Below are 15,392 nucleotides of genomic sequence, written 5' to 3' on the forward strand. Positions count from 1 at the left end.
GATCTTCCCGCAGGGCTAATAAGTTCAGCTATAGCTCTATGCAAGACCCACATCTCTCGATGGGTCTGTGGAAGCAGCTCAAGCTGATTTCTCACTGCCACTGTTTGCAGGCTCAGTCCGCTGTGATTGATGTTAAGCTTGGCCCCAGATGGTCAGCGAGCTGTAGTCCCACTATAACTGTCTCTGTTGGGTCCCGCTGCCTGTGTTTTCAGTCAGCCTAGGCGGGTGACCTCTGCAGTTTGGGGTGGTGTGGAAGGAGGAATCCTAGGGCAGATTCACCCTCTTCGCTGAGATTCCTCTGGCTGGGGACTCTGGAAAAACCCTCTCCCCAAACAGCGAGTCTGTGCTTTATATACAGGCTGCAGTTTGCATATGGATTCCATCTCAGAGTTTGAGGAGTGCGTTTAGCACCTCCAGGATGTTGCCTGACCCAGGGGGGTAGGCCCCCTGTTTGGTCTGTGGCCTTTGGGGCCCCACTCACCTACAGTTCTCAAAGTCCAGCAATCTGTTGCTCCTCCTATGTCTCTCTGGTCTCCACGGAGTAGATCAGATACGTGACTTAATGGTCGGCGCCATCTTGGAGCTATACATAATCTTATCATTCACTTTTTCACTTTTTTCAATGAGTCCTTGCTAATATTTGAATATCAAAAGACTCACACTGGCTCATGTGTTTGAACAGCTAATCACCAAATGCTTGGGAGAGAGAGAGAGACTTTGGAACCAGATTCACCCACAGGCTATGGCAACATGGTTTAAGGGTAGTAGTCCACTTCATTCCCATGATCCTCAGAGAGGTGAACAGGCCAGGATAAGATCCTGTCAGGACAGAAGTTGAGCCACTACCATACTTTCCTTGCCTTAAAAGTGTGAGACAGAATGCATCCTTTCGTTCTTTCTTTCTTTCTTTCTTTCTTTCTTTCTTTCTTTCTTTCTTTTTATTATTAATTTATTCTTGTTACATCTCAATGGTTTTCCCATCCCTTGTATCCTCCCATTTTTCCTCCCTCCCATTTTCCCATTATTCCCCTCCCCTATTACTGTTCCTGAGGGGGATTACCTCCCCCTGTATATGCTCATAGGGTATCAAGTCTCTTCTTGGTAGCCTGCTGTCCTTCCTGTAAGTGCCACCAGGTCTCCCCCTCCAGCGTACATGGTCCAATGTGAGGCACCAGAGTATGTGAGAAAGTCATATTCCACTCTCCACTCAATTGTGGAGAATGTTCTGACCATTGGCTACACCTGGGTAGGGGTTTAAGGTTTGCCGCCTGTATTGTCCTTGGCAGGAGACTTAGTTTGAGCGGGACCCCTGGGCCCAAATCTGCCTATGATAATGTTCTACTTGTAGGTTTCTAGGACCCTCTGGATTCTTCTACTTTGCTATTCTCCCATGCTTCTCTCATCTAGAGTCCCAATAGAATGTCCTCCCCTCTGTCCCAGTTTCCTGGTAAGTGAAGTCTTTCATGGGACATGCCCCTTGGGCTAGTATGCAGATATAAGTCAGTATATACCATTTGAGTCTTTCTGCTTCTGGGTTAAACTTACTCACTATGATCATTTCTAGCTCAATCCATTTATCCACAAATTTCGGGAATTCCTTGTTTTTAATAGCTGAGTAGTATTCCATAGGGTATATGTACCACAGTTTCTTTACCCATTCTTCTACTGATGGACACTTAGGCTGTTTCCATGTTCTGGCGATTATGAATAAGGCTGCTATGAACATGGTTGAGCAAATTTTCTTGTTGTGTGCTGGAGCATCTTCTGGGTATATTCCAAGGAGTGGAATAGCTGGGTCTTGAGGAAGCCCTATTCCAAGTTTTCTGATATAGCACCAGATAGATTTCCAAAGTGGCCATACTAGTTTGCATTCCCACCAGCAATGAAGGAGTGTTCCTCTCTCCCCACATCCTCACCAGCATGTGGTGTCGCTTGAATTTTTGATTTTAGCCATTCTGATGGGTGTAAGATGGAATCTCAGAGTTGTTTTGATTTACATTTCCTGATGACTAAGGAGGTTGAGCATTTCTTTAAGTGTTTCTCAACCATTTGATGTTCCTCTGTTGAGAATTCACTGTTTAGTTGCAAGCTCCATTTCTCCATTGGGTTATTTGGTTTGGTGGTGTTAAATTTCTTGAGCTCTTTATATATTTTGGATAGTAGACCTGTGTCAGATGTAGGGTTGGTGAAGATCTTTTCCCAGTCTGTAGGTTGTCTCTTTCTCCTGCCTTACAGAAGCTTCTCAGCCCCATGTGGTCCCATTTATTAATTGTTGACATTAAGGCCTGGGCCATTGGCGTTATGTTGAGGAAGTTGTCTCCTGTGCCAATATGTTCCAGGCTCTTCCCCACTTTTTCTTCTAAGTGACTTAGTGTCTCTGGTTTTATGTTGAGGTCTTTAATCCACTTGGGTTTGAGTTTTGTGCAAGGTGACAAATATGGGTCTAGGTGCATTTTTTTACACATAGACCTCCAGTTAGACCAGCACCATTTGTTGAAGATGCTATCTGTTTTCCATTGAATGGATTTGACTTCTTTGTCAAAAATCAAGTGACCATATGTGTGTGGATTCATATCTGGATCTTCGATTCGATTCCACTGATCAACCAGCCTGTTGCTGTGCTAGTACCATGCTGTTTTAATTACTATTGCTTTATAGTACAGCTTGAGATCAGGTATGGAGATTCCTCCGGAGCACCTTTTATTGTACAAGATTCTTTTAGCTATTCTGGGTTTTTTGTTTTCCCATATGATGTTCAGAATTGAACTTTCAATGTCTTTAAAAAATTGTGTAGGTATTTTGATAGGGATTGCATTGAATCTGTAGATTGCTTTTGGTAGGATGGCCGTTTTTACTATGTTAATTCTCCTGATCCATGAGCAAGGAAGATCATTCCATCTTCTCAGGTCATCTTCAATCTCTTTGTTTCGAGTTTTGAAATTTTTTTCAAGCAAGTCCTTCACTTGCTTAGTTAGAGTAACTCCTAAATATTTTATATTGTTTGTGGCTAATGTGAAGGGTTTGGTTTTCCTAATTTCTTCCTCTTCCAGCTTGTCATTTGTGTATAGGAAGGCTACAGACTTTTTTGAGTTAATTTTGTATCCAGCTAATTTGCTGAAGGTGTTTATCAGCTTTAGGAGTTCTCTGGTGGAATTTTGAGGGTCACTTATGTACACTATCATATCATCTGCAAATAGGGATAATTTGACTTCCTCCTTTCCCATTTGGATACCCTTGATCTCCTTTTGTTGTCTTATTGCTCTGGCTAGAACTTCGAGTACTATATTGAAGAGATATGGAGAGAGTGGGCAGCCTTGCCTCGTTCCCAATTTTAGAGGAATTTCCTTGAGTATCTCACCACTTACTTTGATTTTGGCTATTGGCTTGCTGTATATAGCCTTTATTATGTTGAGGAAAGTGCCTTGTATTGGACTCTCACAGCCAGTGATTCTCAGCCCCCCTGTGCTGTGGGTCCTGAAATCCTTCTGGGTCTTTGAATGAGTGCTGGGTCAGGCCAAGGTATCCACACCCTTTTGTGCCTTCTGCCAAGTCCAGCCAGGAACACTGAGCCTGAACCACGGGCTGAACTCAGCTAGATTCTCAGGGCCTGAACTGTCTGCTGAGCTCAGCTAGGGATTCTGGGCCCAAAATGCATACAGGGTCCAGCCAGAATTTTTGGGCTGGGACTGCGCACCAAGCTCAGCTAGGGGCTTTTGGCCCAAAGTGCGTGCTGTGGTCAGTTATTGACTCAGGGCCCGAACTGTCCGCCAAGCTCAGTCTGCAATTCTGGATTCAAACTGCACACTGTGTCCAAACAGAGTCTTAGAGCTGGGACTGTGCCTAAAGCTCAGCTAGAGTCACTGGGCCCAATCTGTCTGCCAAGCACAGTTAGAGACTCTGGCCCCAAACTGCACGCCGAGCTCCACACGAGTCTCTGGGTCGGAATTGTGTACTCAGCTCAGCCAGGGCCTCTGGACTCACTCTGCGTGCTGAGTTCAGCCCAGGACTCTGGGCCTAAAGTGCGTGGATAGTCCAGCCAGAGTCTTAGGGCCACCGAGCCTGTGCACACAGCTCAGCTAGAGTCTCTGGGACCAATTTGCCAGGCAAGTCCAGTAAGGCCTCTGGGCTGAATCTACGTGCTGACCTCAGCCTGTGTCAGCGCCCCAGAACTGCCCGCTGAGCTGAGCTAGTGTCTCGGGCAGAACTGCTTGCTGAGCTGAGGCAGCGCCTCCAGTGGAACCGAGCGCTCCGCCCAGCCTGCGTCATAGCAGGAGAACTGCGGCTTCGCTGAGCTGGTGCCTAGGGTGGAACTGAGCGCTCTGCCCAGCCTGTGTCATAGCAGGGGAGTTGTGTCTGCACTGAGCTAGGGCCTTGGGCAGAATTGCTTGCTGAGCTGAGCCAGTGTCTCCACGGCACTGCACACTGAGCTGAACCCAGGACTCTGGGGCCGAACTGTCCGCCGAGTCCAGTCTGGGTCCCAAGGCACCACGCGACACAAATCCTGCCCAGAGTTCCCTCTCCTGCAACAACTCCCACTGGCCACCACACCAATCGCCTCCACCGGACGGCTCTGAGCTGCAAACCTCAGCTGCCGCCACTGCTGACACTGGTGCCGCTGGTGCCGCTGCTGCTGTTGCTGCCTCTGTCACTGCTGCTGCCTCTGCTGCTCCGATCCGAGAAAATCTGCTGCATCCTTCTTTTCTAAGTGGCTACTTGTCAAGTTTGTGGTCACAACACAGAGAAAAATGGACTAACACAGACACGTAGGTGCTGAATCATTTCTATCTTACAGAAGGGAAGACTATTGCGTATTTAGATTAACTACTGTGATCAACTTTCCACAACTTTGAGGTGACAGACTTGTGTTTGAACCTCTGCAGTTTGGTTAGAATATAGACTGAGGATTTTTTTATACAGAATTAAAAGTCCATGGAACATAACTGCTCAACAAACTATTAAGCTCAAATTGCACAAGATCATTAGATCTGTTTTTGAGATCATTATTGTGATTTCCAGTTTAAGCTTCTGTTTAGCCACTTGGATTGACATTATCATATACAACTATGAATTTTGAAAATATAACAGTCCTACTAAAATTAAAATTGGGGATTATAAGATATAGAAGATAGAAGAACATCAATTTCTTAGCTGGCAATCACTTAATAATAAAATGCAAAATGTGAAGGATTAAAATGCCATGAATCAAATGAATGTTGTAATAACTTCACATAATAGTGTCCTTCAATGATATTATATTTCAATAACCATAATTTAATTTTTTCTTTGAAGAAATACTTAAAAGGAGTCAAGTTTTTTTCAAATTATCTCTATTTTTTCCTTTTGACACATAGTAATAAACTTGATAATTCTAACATGATGGCTCAAGGAGTTTAATTGCAGTTTAATGTTATTTTTCTAATTATTATATTTGTATAGTTTTTTTTTACATGAAAGTGCCTTTGGGGAAAATGATCAACTGTAAACATTCCAAACATTTTAGAATTATAGATTTATAGAAGCTTCATCTTTTTTCTTAGTAGGTTTTGTATTGCTTGCATAATTTGTATAGTGCAAAAGTATGACCCACTTGCAGTATATTTATTTAACCAAATTTATTTTCAGGATTAATGTAGGAATGTGGATTCTGCAGCTTCCTTTGAGGATCTGCAAGCTTGTGATCCATGTGCCTTCTTCTCTGAGGTACCATAAGGGCACAGGCCACTGGCAGCTACAGAGGGAGCCAATCACAGACCTTAGGGGCTGCATTTTCTACAACTATGAGCACTTAACCATTTTTGAAAGTTAACGAGGTCAACTTGCAGTATTTCTTCAGAACTCTATTTCCGGCTGTGTTTGCACCTTCTTTCACTCCCCTTTGGCTATAGCTAATTTCAGAGAGTACATTCTCATCACTTTTCCAGTGCCTCTTTCCATCATAAAATTTCTTTCAACACTAACAATTCTTGTTTTCCTTTCTAAGTTTATTTGCAGGTGGCTTCTGAGTTCCCATAACTATACACGGAGCAGTCAAGAGTGGTGACTAAAAACAGGATTCAAAATCTTTAGAGCAGGACACCTTTAGTTTTCACACTTCTTATTATATCCATCTTCCTCTGTTGGGATATGGTGGTAGAATAATTAGACTCACTGTTTAATATTAACTGAAAGAAAGAAAACTTCGAAGATATGAGATTTTTTTCCCTCTTTCTTATTTTCAAATTGTACTTCAGTTTTCAAATTAGTTATGGTTATAAAATTATTTATGATTATAGACAAAACCAAAGACGAACTCTATAATTTTGTTCTCTTTACTTCTGGGTCATGGTTACATGTAGAGGTAATATATTATTTGCAAGAAACAAAAGCTTAAGGGGAATAAGAAATGCTCCAATCAGGATTTAGTTAAAGAAGCTTGCTGCAATTCAAATAATTCTGGTATCATTGAGGTTTCAGAACTGATCCGCAAATGACTTTGAAGGTTTTATGGTCAAGAAGAGGGTGAAATGATCTCATTTATTCTCAGCTGACTCTTCTTCAGAATTCTGCTGGGTGAGAGAAATAAATGTGTTATTTATTCTTTTCTTTAAGTAAAATGTCTCTTTGCTTATCAGAGTTAGGTACTAGGAATATATTTCCCAGACATAATCTTTGCCCTTAAGACTTTACCGTCCAATAGGGCAGACAATCAGAAAATTAAAATCCAGAAAGATAAGAGCAGCAATGAATGGGAGTTCAGAACCATGGAAAAGACCAAGCTCACAGCAGCATAGGGGGCAGTAAGCTTCCAGAGAGGTACCACATCAGCTGGATCTTACATCTTCCCCTAAGGGAGCCAGGTAAAATCTAATGAAATTCTCAGTGAGGAGATTATATTTAAACCTCCCAGTAGAATCGTTTACAATCAAAGTGCTGCGTCTTTTCCTTTTGGAGCTTTTCTTACCCCAGAGACATTTACAGAGGCAAAACTTCCTGCTTGAAAAAGAATCAACAGGGCCCAACTTGCAGGTGGGGTGCAGCCAGGCTTTCAGATAGTGGAGTTCCCCAAGGAGGGGTCAAGACAGATAACAGGGTAGGCTATCTCAGGATGCTAGTTCCCAACCAAGAGTGAAAGCAAGAAGTGAGACACTGCATCAAAAAAAAAAAAAAAAAAAAAAAAAAAAAAAAAAAAAAATCTTTCCCCTAAGCATAGATGCTGAGGAAGGTGGCTGGGTTATCAGTACTGTGGATAAAGGTGTCAGCTTGACAGTTTCTGTGGTGAAGACAGAACACCCCAAGGACAAGAACTGATCTTAGCTTTGTTTATTCAATTGGGGCTGATGTCTTGCAAGGTTTTGATAAACTTGTTCAGAAAAGGAAAGCAATGCAGTCATTGTGTGGCTTCTGTGATTGCAGAGTGAGCTACAGAGTGGGTCCCAAGTTGTGTATATTTAAAAGTCAAGCTACCAGGCCACTGAGTGTGACAAGTGACCATAATATGCCTCCCGATGACTCTCCAAGCTTTCCTTGCCAACCAGTCACACCAAGCTATGTTTATCTAGGAGTTTAAGAAAGATACCTTATTCCCCATAATAGCTGGCTACTAATCTATGGAATTAATTCAAGGGTCAAGGGTCATAAACTTTTCATTCTGATAGCAGTAAGCTAGGGCTCAGGAAAAAAAAATATCCTATTGAGACAAAGGTTTGGATTTGAATACTTTGCCATGTATTAGCTGAATGTATTCTAGTCTTATTTTATTATTGTGTGTGAGTCCAAGTGAATACATGGGGCAACATTATGGAGCAGTAAGAGGACCACTTTGGCATGTCAGTTCTCTCTACCATCTTTTGGCATTTAAGGATGTGATAAAGATCACCATGCCTGTGCCCACAGTGCCGCTACCTGCTGAGATATCTATCAGGCTCCAATATTTATCTTTTGAAGAGTGATTCTTTTTGTTACTGAAATTATATTATAATTACATTATTTTCTCCTTCCCTTTCATCCTTCCAAACCCTCTCTTGTACTTCCCCAAAAAATTATCTTTCAAACTCATGGCCTCCTTTAATTATTGTTTTACACACACACACACACACACACACACACACACACACACACACACACACACAAATATATAATTTGTGCATATATGTGTATTCCTAAATATATACACTTAACCTCTCAGTTCATGTACTGTTACTTCTATATATATGTTTCATGAATGATCATTTGGTATTAGACAGCCAATAGGTGCAGTCTTCTCTAGGGGAAGACTTTTTTTTTTTATATGATAACTCTAAGGGTGTAGTAGTGGTCCACATACCTTGGCAGTATCCCAGAGCTTCTAAAAGTATTTCTTTCCAATGTGTGTGAAGACTTGGAGTGTCCAAGCTTACGAATGAGTAGAGAACAGTGGAAAAGCAGGTTTTAGGATAGGAAAACCGAGGAAATATGACAGTGAAGTGTGTCTATCCTTTTATATCTGGGTCACTAGCATGATCTTAGTTTTGGGCACAGTGGCTGCCCAGGTATGCTGACATTTTACATAATTAAACTAGACAAGGTACACATTGTTTCAGGGGATATTTTGATGAGAAACAAAGCTCTTGACCTCATTTATAGTCTTTAATTTCAGCACTGCTATACTGTCTGTTGAAGGTCTGTGATTCTTACATTTTAGGAAGTATTGATAGTGAATTAGACCTATCAAAGTGTTCCAAAATGGCAAAGGAAAGTGAGATCATTGGTGTACTTAAAACTTGAGAATATAGGTTAAGGAAGAATGCCAGCAAATTAAATCAGGCTCACTTAAAAACAAAATGTCCCCAAAGTCAGTTTTCCGGTACAGGTTTCCTGATGCCATTGAATGAGTAGGCCATTGGATCAATAAGATAATGTGGAACCAGTCTTCACTTTAAGATGGTGTTGGTAAATGTACCTACTTGCATGTGCACAGTAATTAATAACTTACAAGATATTAAAAAATTTATTAAAAACCTGCTTTTGTAAAATGATTTTGTCCAAATGAATGCTAACACAGATAAATTAAAACCATTTAAGTATGGTCTGCGCATACTATAAATTCTAGTAAATCAGAGTATAAAGAGTATATTCTGTTTACAATAATTTATTCCTCATCATAAATAAAGAAGAAAATGCATCTTAAAGGTAGTACTGGCTATTGATATATAAAAGTGTTTCCAAATCTATATGCTGCCACTTATCTATTTGGTATGATTTTTAACTTATTACTTGATCTGTCCATTTCAGTGACTTTAAAATATATATTATGTTATTAGAATGTGAGAAAATTTTCTTTTCTGCAAAGAATTGTCACAGTAATAAATTAAAAGCTGTCAAATCATCATCATCATCATCATCATCATCATCATCATCATCATCTTTCTCTAGTATTTAATTCTTTTTGTCAAGAAGACTGTATTTAAACTCAAATACCTCTCAGCATTATCTGTAAGTGGCTTTTTGAAAACATTAAATTGAGCAAGGAAGGCTATCCTTTTTTCCTATTGAAAATTGTGTAGATTAAGATATAATTACACACTTTCCTCCTATTTTTCTCCCTTCAATCTCTCTTGGGTTGCCCCTCTGCTCCCTCTCAAATGCATTGTCTCTTTCATATGGATATATCTATTCTTTCATGTAAATATTTATAATTTCATGGCTAGTCAAATGGCATTGAATAACGAATTAGATGTCTCATCTTTGTGGAACACTTTTTGCCTCTCAGCATTCTTGGTTATGTGTAGTTCTTTGTCTAGGATTGGGCTCCTATGATATTTTTCAATTTCATATTAGCATGCATTGGTGTTCTGCTTTTTCAGATCTTGTTTAGACAACCAAATATTAGGGTTTGATGGGTGAATCTTCTCTGCCATTTCTAGTAAATACAAGCTCTCAGCAGATTTCCTCATCCTCTGCCTCTTACTACCTTTCCAATCCCTTCTTTTATTTATCTTTCAGAATTAGATGCAGCAGTTGTACTGTAGATGTAGTGATTGGAGCATCTGTCCTATAAATTTTGATCATTTGTGGTTTTCTGGAATGGTCTTCATCTGTTGGAAAGTGAATTTCCTTTTATGAAGATTGAGAGATATCCTTGGTTGTAAACACAGAAATAAACCTTTAGAATTCCATTAGAAATCATGCTGGTTTAGGAAAGTGGAGGGAGCAGGTTCTCTTCTAAAATACATGACATAAGAAGTTGGCTAGGTTTCCAGTATCGGGCATAATTTTCTTTCTGTATAGAGAGCCTTAGGTCCAATTAGATGGCTTTTTGTTGCTGCCAAGATATGAGAGCCACTACTATGCTCTTAGAGTCATCATACCCTGATGTGGAAGACCCATTACTAATGTGGGCAGTATTAATCCATCTGTTCCTTGACTGAATAAAAAGGAAACTGAATGATGAGCACCATCATTCACCTCTGTTTGCAATGCAACCTGCCAACTCACACACTTCTTGAGACAGCTTCTATAGCATGATGGACTGCATCTCAAACTGTGAGACCACGTAACTATTTATTCCACATATTGATTTTTTGTCACAGCAATGAGAAAGATAGCTAAAACTATCCTAATTAAAAATCCTGGACAAATACTCATTCACAAATGTCTACTGACCCCTCAATGTGTTTCTTGTTATATGCTGCCACAGAGGGGTATTGACAATAAAATAGCTAATCATTTTGTTTGAAGTTTAAAGCACTGCTTTGCTGGCCGATGGTAGAGTTAAGAGTTTACCTTGTACTTTCCATCTAATCTTCTAGTCCAGTGTTTATACCACTACACCAACTTATTCCACATCTTTTATACTTCAGCCTCTACCAAACAATGTTTAATAATAGTAACTAATTAATTAAATTATTGAATAGGCTAAATAAGATAATACTTACAAATTGCTTGCATGGGAGGTAGCTCAAAAAGTATTGACATTATTACTCCTGGATTTTATAGTATTACCTCTGAAGTAAACTTTACAAAATAGCATTAAAAGTAACAGTGTCAAAGTTATTTTTGAAAAAGAAAAGTCTGCTATTCAACAAAGTATGATGGTTGTTATTTATAATATCTAATTTCCATTATTCTGATGAGTTAAATGAGCTCCTTAACGTGTTATATTCTCTTAAGGGCATGGAGGCAAAGAAACCTGCCAAAGAGTAAGAGAGTGAGAAAAGATTATGAAAAGGATGAAACAAACAATACTAATTATTAACTAGGTAACTTAACAAGTACTTATCTCTCTATACCACTGAAGAGATTTCAAAGATATGTGTAAACACGCTTAGATGACAAGGATGCAAGAATATGCAGATTTGATCCTCTATGACACATAATTTGAGAAATATCCCTAAAGTCACTGCTCTCACGCCTTATGAAGCAGGCATTCGAGTTATGTTTAGAGGCATTGGAAGGGTTTTCACAATGAAACGCTTGAGATATTTGTTACAAGTTGGATACCAACTGATATGCACAGGAAAGAATGTAGAAGGATGTGGGTGGGAACCATATGGCCATACAATGTTCCTTCCTCACTTCCTTCAGTGTGCCAAACACATATTTGAAAATTCACATCAGACAATTTATTAATTTTCCTGTTTGCAAATTCAGTATAAATATTTCTCTAATTTTGAAGGACATCTCATTAATAACATCTGTGTTTCCTAATTTTCTAGTGATCTGCTAAAACTTTATTGCCTTTTTATTAGAGGGAAAGGATTTAAGGCAGTAATTATGGAGGATTTAGTTAGCTCTGTAGAGTCCAGCATAATATGAAATAATAGCTAAAAAAGAAATAAATTAAATGCAGAAACAAAAGAATTAGAATTATCTTCCTTTAATCACTCTATAAAACAGGTATCACTACCTTGAGCACTTCCCTTCTGATTGCTTACTGGAATTTTTCTACTTGTTTGTACATAGGTATACATTAATGAATAAATATGAAATATGATAGGAGATGTTTATAGTTTGAATTTTAAAATAAGCTATTGCATCTTGATGGATAATTGCAAAGTTTGAATACTTGCAGTCTCCAATGTTGCTGGTTTGTAGAATAATATTTATAATACCATATATCTGATATGTCTCAGGCTTTGGTGAAGGAGAATGTACAAAGGGTGTTAATTTGCTCCTTTCTAGGAAATTAACAGCTCCTGAATATTCTTAAAACATGCACAAAAACTCACAAAACACAAAGCAAACCAATGGTTTCCATAAAGTTATATCTTCTGAATCTGGCTTTCAATTCCAGTGCAGTGCACTGTACAATATCTATGTCTATGTCTAATCTGTTTGTTTACTGGTTCATAAGAATAAAGTTTTCTTCAACATACTGTCACCTAATTTATGTTTGCTTTTGGAACTTCTAGTGACAGATCTGAGGGTTGTGATAGATGCTATCGGTGACCTGAGAGAAGAAAGCAATTATTATCTGATTCCCCACATTACAAGAATATGATAGAAGGCCTTCTACTGATTATCAGGATTTAACCAACTTTCAGTCACATTTCATTGCATTATCTTTTATAGTAAAGTAATATGGTTTAACTACAATTAGGATTTCAAAATTATGAAGATATTTATTGAATGGTGTATATTACATTTACTTGCATTCCTGAGAAGGGAATAAGTTATATTAAATGTAGTCATTTCATTCTATATCATATCACATGTGGATTCCCTTACCTAAGTACAACAGTCCCTAGGCATTGTTTGGACAGAAGTGTTCTTTTTATTATGGGTCATATATTTATTTCCTTTCTTTTTCTTTGTGACTTAGATTGTCATTGCTTCCGGTATTTCATTAGGAGTGTAATGCTGACTCTTAAATTGCCACAGTATGTAATTGAAATTTGGGCAGTGTAAACAGGGGAAATCCCAAAGAACTAAACTCTATATACAGTCAAATAAGGAATGTTGAGAGTGGAAGAAATAGTTTTCTCCTCTACTGGTTATTCAATACCTAGTGATCATCTTTGAAATCATACACATACACAAAGCATACAAACTGAAGAGTTATATTTAGAAATATTTATTTATGTACATGCACATTTATCATGCATGTAATAACAATTAAAAAGAGAGGTCATGAATTTGAAAAAGAGTTGGAGTATTACATGAGAGGGATTAAAGGGGAGAAATGGAAGGGGTATGTGGTAACTGTATTATAACTTTAAAAATAAAATAAATAATCAAAAAGTAAGATATTGGAAACATTGATTCAAAATTATAAATGAATGAAACAAGTTCTCTTTCCAACCTCTTTTCTTTCTTTACTGTTCACTCCTATAAGATATGTATAAAATATTAGAATTAATAAAAAATGACATGCTATTAGGTACAAGAATACAGAATGGATATAAATTTAATCAAATAAAAATAAGCCTTTTCTGTAACACATGGCTTAACATATATCAAAATAGTTTTTTAAGCTGAGATTAATAATTATCAGTGTTCTCTTAATAAAATGTACTCTTGTCTTAGAATAAATGCAGGATGCGCTGTATGCTTACAGTTGAAAAATGGAGTAGTTAATGCAAACTGATTAAAAGTGACAGCCTGAATTCTATACCGATTCCTCAACTTTCAGATATACTAGAACACAGAATACCCAAATTGGTACACACAGACTGTATTCTGTCTAATTTCATTTTTTTTATTAATTTATTCTTGTTACATCTCAATGTTTATCCCATCCCTTGTATCCTCCCATTCCTCCCCCCCCCCATTTTCCCATTATTCCCCTCCCCTATGATTGTTCTTGAGGGGGATTACGTCCCCCTATATATTCTCATAGGGTATCAAGTCTCTTCTTGGCTACTTGCTGTCCTTCCTCTGAGTGCCACCAGGTCTCCCCCTCCAGGGGACATGGTCAAATGTGAGGCACCAGAGTACGTGAGAAAGTCGTATCACACTCTCCACTCAACTGTGGAGAATATTCTGACCATTGGCTAGATCTGGGAAGGGGTTTAAAGTTTACCTCCTGTTTATTTAGTGTTACCCTATTGTTTTATTTTGAGACAGAGTTTCTCTGTGCAGCACAGTACGGCATGAAACTACCCAGGCGGCACAAGTGGGCCTCAACATTTAATCCTCCTCTCTTAACTGCTCAGGGCCTAGGGTTGCAGGCAACACCAATCTTTTTTTTTTTTTTTTTTTTTTATTAATTTATTCTTGTTACATCTCAATGTTTATTCCATCCCTTATATCCTCCCATTCCTCCCCCCCCCCCATTTTCCCATTATTCCCCTCCCCTATGACTGTTCCTGAGGGGGATTACGTCCCCCTATATATTCTCATAGGGTATCAAGTCTCTTCTTGGCTACTTGCTGTCCTTCCTCTGAGTGCCACCAGGTCTCCCCCTCCAGGGGACATGGTCAAATGTGAGGCACCAGAGTACGTGAGAAAGTCGTATCACACTCTCCACTCAACTGTGGAGAATATTCTGACCATTGGCTAGATCTGGGAAGGGGTTTAAAGTTTACCTCCTGTATTGTCCTTGGCTGGTGCCTTAGTTTGAGCGGGACCCCTGGGCCCAAATCTTGTAGATTTCTAGGACCCTCTGGATCCTTTTATTTTGCTGTTCTCCCATGCGTCTCTCATTTAGAGTCCCAATAAAATCTTAGGCAACACCATCTTAAGCAGCAATGTACTCACTCTTGACAAGCCTTTAGGTGGTAATTAAAATGGCATGAAGACTACTTTAAAGCCAAACAAATTCTCTTTACCTTAAACATTAGTGTAAATGTACCTCTTCAAAGTTATTAGAGCTGAAGAGTGCGTCACAGAAACTGGTAAATAGTTTCCCATAATAGACACTGTTACATCATCATGCTTATTTAGCACCATAAAAATTTGAATAAAATGGGCAGCATGCTGTGAATGTAAAAGATGAGCAGACATGTATGTCTTATGATAATATAACCTAAAAGACACAATAACAGTAGGCTTCATAAAGTAACTATTCTGGGTCGCTGTTACATTTCCCACTTAGTCTTTGGTTGGTAAAGTGGTTGGCAGACAACACAATTTTTGTATCTGTGTTAATGGTATTTTACTCTTAGGGTCACTTGCCCCCCCCCCAAGATGGAGCAGAAGGAGTCCTGTTAACACAAATCAGCCATTTGCAAATGAACTGACATTAGAATTGTATAAATGCCTTCCTTTCTATTAATTAGGTAATTTATTTACATCTCAATCGCAGAATCACCTTCCTTCTCTCTTCTTAGTTCCTCTCACTCACCCTGCCATCATCCACCCATCCTCCTCTTCTCAGAAAAGGCAAGGCCTCCCATGGATATCAACCAGCCTTGATATAACAAGTTTCAATAAGACTAGGTGCATCTTCTTCTATTGAGGCTAGACAAGGCAGACCAATTAGGGAAAAAGGACCC

This window comes from Acomys russatus, chromosome 1 (assembly GCF_903995435.1).
Source record: "Acomys russatus chromosome 1, mAcoRus1.1, whole genome shotgun sequence".
NCBI lineage: Eukaryota > Metazoa > Chordata > Mammalia > Rodentia > Muridae > Acomys > Acomys russatus.